This window comes from Chroicocephalus ridibundus, chromosome 22 (genome assembly GCF_963924245.1).
Source record: "Chroicocephalus ridibundus chromosome 22, bChrRid1.1, whole genome shotgun sequence".
NCBI classification, from domain to species: Eukaryota; Metazoa; Chordata; class Aves; order Charadriiformes; family Laridae; genus Chroicocephalus; species Chroicocephalus ridibundus.
The window spans coordinates 1,594,652-1,602,012 of record NC_086305.1 but is presented as its reverse complement, the minus strand read 5'-3'; the positions used below and the strand labels follow the sequence as shown (position 1 = coordinate 1,602,012).

General features: G+C 58.9%; 1 protein-coding gene across 15 annotated transcripts in view; it reads left to right on the top strand.

The window, feature by feature from the left end:
- Positions 1-2,931: 2,931 nt before the first annotated feature.
- The window catches only part of PTPRS (protein tyrosine phosphatase receptor type S), a 162,911-nt gene continuing 158,481 nt past the window's right edge, over positions 2,932-7,361 (top strand). For 14 of the 15 annotated variants that reach the window (XM_063357691.1, XM_063357693.1, XM_063357689.1 and 11 more), the window contains exon 1: positions 2,932-3,126. The gene's annotated coding sequence lies outside the window, so the exon portion shown is untranslated. Of the gene's footprint in view, positions 3,127-6,557; positions 6,640-7,361 lie in introns of all 15 variants that reach the window. The other variant, XM_063357678.1, reaches the window with a different exon arrangement.

The following is a 7,361-nucleotide window of genomic DNA, read 5'->3' as shown; positions in this document are numbered from 1 at the left end:
GGCAGCGCTCTACACGCAGGATTTAACCCCCCCACTTATTTTACACTTTCCTTCACAACTATCTCCCAGCTATAAAATATACATGGGTGCATCGATCGCTCTGGTGATCAAACCTCTCTGCCTTCAAAAATACGGCCTATCCAGAAACGTAAGCATCCTAATTAAAAATATGTTGGAGCGTTGAATTGTAAATGAATCAATTCCTTCCTTAAAAAAAAAAAAAAAAAAAAAAATATCTCCAGTCAAGCAAGACCAGAATGGGATGGTTAATAATTGATATTTACATTTCTCCCATGTCTGATCAAAGGATTTGATTGCATGACAAATGAGGAAATTACTGTAAAGTATTCGACATCCATTAAGAACACAGATGCAGCGATAGGAGCCGCGGTGATGGGGCGGTTGCCACCAGGCTCCGCAGCCCTTCGGAAAGGGCTCGGGCTGACGGTGGAAGTGGGTATTTTCCGGATGCGGAAGAAAATCAGCGATCGATCCCTGCTTTATAGGAGATGCCGCAGGACAGGACGGGAAGGGGTGTCCACGGCAGAGCCCGGACTCTTCCAGGAGTTGAGAAGGTGGGGCTGGACCCTGCAGCAGCAGGGGGGACACCTTGTAGCTGGTCCTAGGGGTGCCTACGGCCTCCCGCGGACCCCTGTGGAGTCCGGTGGGTTCCTGTGGGCTCCTACGGACTCCTATGGGTCTCTGTGGGTCCCCATGGAATGCTGTGGATCTCTGTGGGTCTCTAAGGACTCCCATGGATCCCTATGGGACCCTATGGGCTGCCCTGGACCCCTGTTGGTCCCCATAGGCCCCTCTGGACCCCTACAGGTCTCTGTGGGCTCCCATGGACCACTGTGGGATCCTACAGGGGACCCTACAGGCTCCTACTGGTCATATGGGTCCCCATGGGCTGCTGTGGACCCCTCTGGGCCCCTCTGGGCCCTCTGGACCCCTATGGGACCCTATAGGCTCTTATGTTCCTCTATGCATCTGTAGGGGCTCCTATGGACCCCTACAGGTCTATATGGACCCCTATGGATCTTTATGTGCCCCTGTGGACCCCTGTGGGACCCCTATGGGTCTTGATGGGCTCTTATGGACCCCTGTGGACCCCTGTGGATCTCTGTGGTCTCCTAAAATTGGAAGTCGTCCTTTCTCCCAAAGGAAAGGTAATTTTTAAGTCAATTTGAAGGTTCCCCGTCCAATTGCAGCACCTCCCCGTGGCAGAGGGCACGCGGTGCTGCCCCACGCCCACCCGGCTGGCCCGGCACCTCCACCCGCAGCCCTGACGGCGGCACCGGGAGCTGGCGGCGTTTTCCTGGCGTCTCCAGGAAAATGGAGCAGGTTGAAGGCCCACAATTTATTTCCAAGGCCGTAGCAACAGCAACCTCTCGCCTCAAGAGCAGGCTATCCTCGCCACGCAGGAAAACGGGCAAAATCCCCAAGATGCCCCGAGATTGCGCAGTGGAGAGGCTCCTCTCAGCCCCGAAAGAGAAGTTAGAACATTTTTCTGCTGGATTTTGCCCAGAACAGTTAAAACTCGGCGCTGGGCTGACATTTGGTCAGTATTAGGAGGCACATGAGGGGATCAAGAAAAGTTCACGGAGCAGCAGATGGGGGAGCGGGTGGTTGCCCTCGCAGCGAGAGCCTGGCGCGCTCAGGACTTCAGGAAAGGCAAATTATTAAAATTATTAAAAAAAGGTTTCCTCTGATTTTTAAATTTTTTTTTATTTATTTTAAATTTTTTTCCCTTTTATTTTTCTTTCCTGTTCGAAGGGTGCTCCGGTCTCAGGGCACCCAGCATCAGTTCTCCGGCTTTGGAGAGCCCTTCCGCGAGCGGCAAACTGCCGGCCATCGGCCCCGCTCTCCCAAACCCACCCCTTTGGGGCAAATTCTTGCAATTTTTTGGCTAATTTTTGCATTTGGTCATCAGAGTCGAGGGGCATCACGGGGTATCCCAGACCTGGGGGGATTAGAAATGGAAAGAGCCGCGACAGTGGGGCCAGACGGTGGGAAACAGGGAAGCATGGGAAAGGCTTCGAGGACGGGAAGTGTATTAAATACTGGGAATATATTAAATATAGGGAATATATTAAATATGGAGAATATGTTAAGTACGGGAAATACATTAAATATGTGAAGTATATTGAATATGGGGAATATATTAAATATGGGAGTATATTAAATACGATAAATATAGCGGATACGAGGACTATATTAAATATGGGGATTATATTAAGTATGGGAAATATATCGGATATGAGGAGTATATTAACTATGGAGAGTATATTGAACAGGAGTAAAATACTGAAGGCGCCAAATACCAAGTATGACAAATATAATGCACGTGAGCGGGCATGGAATTTGGGAAATGTATTGAATATAGGTAATATATCGAATATCGGCGATAGGTTGAACACGGGAAGCATGGCAAACAGAAGTGGGCTGGGTGCAATACGCGCTGTGGGAGATGCGTTGAGCACGAGACACCCGCGGAGTGCGGGAGCCGGGGGTGGCGTTAGTGCGGGGGAGGCGCTGCGCTGGGGGAAACCGACAACGCGTGAAGGGAAATACCTTAAATACCAGAAATAAACTGGTGATGGCAAATAACCTGAGTGTTGCAAACGTGCCCAAAACGGGCAATATGCGGAAAGAGGGAAAGTTATTGAAAGAGCGGCTGCGGGGCGGGAAGGGTCCCCCGGCCCCCGCCTGCCGCCCCGCGCCTCGCCGCCCCGCGCCCACGTGCGCTACGCCCGCGCGGCGCCTTTAAGGCGCGGCCACGCCCCTCCAGCGCGCTCCTCGCCTCCGCGGTGACGTCACCCACACCCCCCTCCCCTCACGCCAGCCCGGGAGGAGGAGGGGGAGAAGGAGGAGGAGGAGGAGGAGGAGGAGGGGGGGGTGTGGCCCGCCCCGCGGTGACGTCAGGCGGCGGCGGCTCGGGGAATGACATCACCTGTGCGAGTGGCCGGCGGCGGGCGGGAGCTCGCGCCGCAGTGTCCCCGCGCCGCGGCCCCAGCGCAGCCGCCGGGCGGAGGCGGAGGGAGGAGGCGGAGGAGGAGGAGGGCGGCCGCGGCCCTTCCGCGCCCCTCCGCCGGCCAGCATGGGAGCGGGCGGCCGCGCCGGCAGGTACGGCGTTAAGGGGGGCGGGGGGCGCGGTATAGCGGGGGGCGGTGGGTGAGTGGGGGAGGCGTCGCAGCGGGGCCGCTTTGTCGGGCGCAGGCGGGGTGCAGCGAGCGCGCGTTGTAGCGGGGGGGCGCAGGTGGGTCGCGTGGCAGCGGTACGCGGTGGAGCGAGGGTGTGTTTCGCGGGGGGGGGGGCGGTTGTAGCGGGGGCGGGCTGCGATGGGGAGGGGGGTCGCGTTATAGCGGGGTGCGCGGTGGAGCCGGGGGGTCGCGGTGCAGCGGCGCTGGACGGGAGAGGGGTGCAGGTGGCTCGCGTTTGGAGGGGGGGGGCGAGGGTGGTGTTATAGTGGGGGGGCGCTTGGCAGGGGTGTGGGCAGGCTGCGTTGAGGTCTCGTTGCGGGGGGGGGCGGCCGGCTGGCGATGGGGGGGTCGCGTTGTAGCGGGGGGGGGGTGTAGAGGGGTCGCCGGGGGGTGCGGGTGGGTGGCACCGGAGGGGCGGGGGCGTCTTATAGAGGGGGGAGCGTGGGAGGGGGGGCTGCACTGGGGGAAGGGGCCGCGCTGTAGCGGGGGGCGCAGGGAGGGGGCGCGCTGGACCACCGGCACTTGCGATGGGGGATGCGAGGGAGAGCCGGGGCGGGGGCACCGGTGCCGGCTCGGGGTGTCCCCGGGGCGCATCCCGCCCCGGTGCTGGTCCCCGGGGTGAGCCCTGCTCCGTCCCACGCCCCGGTGCCGGGCTCCGGTCCCCGGGCGGTGCTCCGCGCTCCGTCCCGCGCCCCGGTACCGGTTCACCCTCTCCGGGTCCGTCCCCCCCCCGCCTTTAGGACGAGGCTCCTCCGTTTCCCCGCCGTGTCCTGCCCTCGCTGGCCCCCCTGCCCCGTCCCCGTGTCCCCCCCGGCCACCTCTTCCCGACCACGGTCCCACCGGGCGGGTGGGTGCTCGGTGCGGGGGCGCTGACCCACGGGATGGGATTTGGGGTATTCTGGTGTCACCCCCGTGCCAAGGGCTGCGGGGCCACCCGTGCTGGTGGGGGGCACCCGCGTCACCTGTCGGTGGGATCGGAGCTTCTCCGCCTCCCGGCATCCGCGCGCGCTGGGGATGCTCCGTCGAAGCCGGTGTCGCTCCCGGAGCAGCATCGCCGGGATGCGGGTACCGGAGGAAGCGTCGGATGTGGGTACTGGAGGAGGCATCGGACCCCGGCTGTGTACCCCCGGGGTGCTGCCCTCACCCGACCCCAAACACGGGGGGTTCCGGGGGTCCCTTTTCCTCCCTGCCAGCTCCGTTGGGATGTGGGTTTCGCTGTGCGGTGGCCCGGTGATGGTGACAATAGCAAGGACGGGGTCCAGGTCACCCCAAAACTATCCTAGACCCCCGTGTCCGAGGGGTGTCCCCTCCCCTGCACCAAACCCCCTCCTCCTGCAAGGTGCAGCTGGCTCCGGGGACCGAGGGACGCCCCTGGGTGGCCCTTTTCCATCTGCCCTTGGGGATTTCAGCTGAAATCCCGAGCCCTGGGGCCATCCTGTGGCGGGCAAGAGCCGCCCCCGGAGCTCCGGTGTCCCCGAGCCCAAACTTGTCACAGGGAGGGCGGAAAAAGTCCCCACCCAAAATAAGAGTAATGATTAATAGTGTTTGTGTTTCGCCGGGAGGATCCCGTTCCAGTCTTTCCTGGGGAAGCAAATGGTGTGGATGTGGAATAAGGGGGGGAGGGGGAAAGAATAATGCTGGTGGGGAGGTGACAGCCGTGGGAGGGGTGATGGGGGTGCCTGCGACGGGTGCTGCACCCTCGGGGCGGGGGACAGCTCTGCTTCTGGGGCGTTTGTCCTCTCCGAGTCCCCGGGTGGCTTTGCTTTTGTGAAAGCGCTTGTACCAATTGGGAGGAAAAAGCGGTAGAGGGGGGAGGTTTCCAGTCCTTTCTCCGAGCTGGGGGGCTCTGCGGGGGCGAGGGGGTGTGTGCCTGGGGTGTCCCCACCATCCCCTCCATGGGCAAACACCCGGCTAAATTTGCGGGGGACCCTCCCCGCCCACACTCGCTCTCTGCTCCTGCCCGCAGCTAACGGTGCTGCCTCGCAGTTCCGCTCAGGCAGGACCCATGTAGCAAAATAGTATGGATTTATTAGCCCCCCCCCCCCCCAAACATATTCTGAGGGTTGTGCACCTGCGCCAGGCTGGGGGAGCCGGCGGTGTGACCTGAAGGGGGTCCTGCTGTGGGGGATGAGGCTGCTCGTCCCCTCGGGCTGGGGGGGCTCTTGATGGGGGCGACGGACAAATGTCATGTCTGGGTGCTGAACATGAAGCTGGCGGGGTCGGCAGGGCAGGGTGCGTGACGATGTGGGGACCCTCCTGTCCTCCTGGGGGTGACGGTACCCCTCCTCCTGCCAGCCCGATAGTGGGAAAGCTGTTAATTGTTCCCTGCCAGATTGACTTATAAATTAACGAGTTTGCTGGCACTTTTCTCCTCCTTCCTGTGCGTGGTAAGGGCCCATATTTCAAATGGGAAAAAGTCATAAATACTTTGAGTAATGCGAGCGGAGCTTCCAGCTGAAGCGGTGCCACCGAGTACCGCGGGGGGAGAGGGTCCCCCGCCGCCCGGCCGGGCGCGCGCTGTGGGGGAGATGCGGGGCAGGAGGTCCTCGAGTCCCCTTGTAGTTGTCTTCTGGCATGGGCCTCGCTGGCAGGACGGGGTCAGGTGCTTCGTGTCCCCTGGGTCTCTGTCCCCCTGGTCGCCAGGTTTGACAGTGCAGCCACTCGCTGGGGTGTCTCCTCCGTCTCGCTCCGAGGGGAGCGGGGCTGCTCTGCCTTTTGTCTGGATGCTGGTGTGACGCGAGTCTTGAGGAAAAGAGGAAAAGTGTGCCTTTGCTTTCCATCCAGGAGGGTGGATTCTTGTTAGAACCTTAATTCTGTGGCTGCTTTGGGGGAGAGGTGGGAATGAGGGTGAAGCGAGAGCTGAGGTGCAGCCAGGTGGGATGTCCGAGGAGGTGGTATGGCCACATGCTGGGGAAACTGAGGCTGGAGGGGGGGAATTTGTGATTCTTCACAGCATAGGAACAATTCCTGCCACCACACTTCCCCAGAGGGCTTGGGCTGTATCTGGGGACCTCAAAGGCTGTCCCGCCTGACGCACCTTTGAGGTCTCTCAGTCCGGCCCAGCGGTGGGTTGGCATGGATGCCCTCTGCAGTGCCCGGCGTGGCCGTGCCTCCTGGGGTTCCGCAGGCTTGAACCCGGCGTGGAGCGGGGTGAGGGTCCCATCCAGCTTCTCGCCGCGCTGCAGAATAACTCGAGGCAGTAACGGCATGTTGGACTGTTTGCTTTTCCACGTGGCGTATGAGGTTGTGTGGGCGGCGAGCGGCCGTGATGGATGTGAGATGTACCCACCACATATGGATTTTATTTGAACGCTCTCTGTTCCCCACTAAAACAGTTTTTCTTTTGCATTGCAGAGAACAAAATTGCGAGTATAGGATACCGAGCTAAAGTGAAGCCAGGTCTATCCCGAGTCAGTGCGGGCAGTGCGAGCGGATGGTAAGGAGAGAGGTTATTCCGTCGTGTTAAAGAGGTGCCACTAAGTAGTTTAATCGGCAATTGCTGAACCTTGAACTTTAAATTCTTCTTATATGAGTCGATAAGAACACACATATTATTCATGACTCTCTCCCCAAAAAAAGGCAAATCTGCAAATGACTTTGGTTAAATATCATTGCTTCAACAGCGTGAAAAATGCGCCGAACTTTCTACTTCAAATAGTCCTTCCCCTTGGCCCGGCTCCCTCCATCCGCGGAGCTCTGCTTCCTGCTGCAGCGCAGAGGTCGGAGGGAGCAGGGCCGGACGGGGTCGGAGCCCCGAGTCCCGGGCTTTGCTCTGGGCAGGACCCCCAGAACTTTTTATATTTTCGATATTTGCAAAATGAAGAAAATAGCCAGGCTGGGCAGGCTGCAAAGCTTCTGGCTATAACAGTATTATGTTTTAAAAATTGTCGTCAGTTTTAAACTTGTGAGCCCTGAAGTAGTAGAGCTCAGGCCAGCTTCCTTTCTGCAAAGTTTATTACACCATAAGCTGGAACAATCTGAGGGCTCTGTTTGTTACACTCTCTTTTTTTTTTTTGCTCTTGTCCTCTCTTTCTGATTATTTGCTTTATAACTTGACTTTTTTTTATTTTTCTTTGACATCAGCCTAGCAAACTGGAAATTGTCTTTTTTTTTTTTTTTGCCTCATCCTTTAACTCGTAAACCCTCTAGATTTCTGGG